Genomic DNA, 824 nt, shown 5'->3' with positions numbered 1-824 from the left:
CCCCCCTGACTGCTGGGACCCAGCAGCTACACCTTCGCACGCAAGGAAGTGCGTCTGGGCAAAAAAAACAAAAACAAAATGATTCGCCCCCCTGACTGTTGGGACCCACCAGCTACATCTTCGCAGGCAAGGAAGTGCCTAACAGTCGGGACCCACCTGGTCGAAGCGTACGTAGCATTGTCATCCTGGTCGCGAACGTGTATGTACATACTGGTCGATGTAGAAGCGCACACGTGTCATAGTGGAGGCGCGCACGTGTCGTAGTAGAGGCGCGCACGTAGCATGTACACGTACGTATAGCGGCCAGGGTGCAAGAAAGAAAATACGGCCACGTATGTGTACATATGGGTGGGGTCTCGAACGCTTAGTCGCGCATACGTACGGCGAGGGCTCATGTTCATGGGGAGGCAACGGAATGCGTCGTGTTCATGGGGAGGCAACGGAATGCGTCATGTTCATGGAAGGCAACGGAATGCGTTGTGTTCATCGGGAGGCAACGGAACGCATGGGAGCCAACCGGCTTGGACGGAACAGGCGATGGAAATGAGGCCTGGCGTACCGCAGAACAGAGGAAACGACCTTGTGTTCAACCGGCCACGTTCGGAACGGGGTCCTGTTGATCGGGAGGGGTGTGGCGTACCACAAAACGGAGGAAACGGACCTCCTACGGTCGAAACGGGGGTCCTGTTGATCGAGAGGGGTGTGGCGTACCGCAAAACAGAGGAAACGGACCTCCTACGGTCGAAACAGGGGTCATGTTGATCGGGAGGGGTGTGGTGTACCGCAAAACGGAGGAAATGGACCTCCTACGGTCGAAATGGGGG

This window comes from Triticum dicoccoides, chromosome 4B (genome assembly GCF_002162155.2).
Source record: "Triticum dicoccoides isolate Atlit2015 ecotype Zavitan chromosome 4B, WEW_v2.0, whole genome shotgun sequence".
Taxonomy (NCBI): Eukaryota; Viridiplantae; Streptophyta; class Magnoliopsida; order Poales; family Poaceae; genus Triticum; species Triticum dicoccoides.
The sequence above is the reverse complement of the archived record's forward strand: the minus strand, read 5'-3'. Positions refer to the sequence as shown.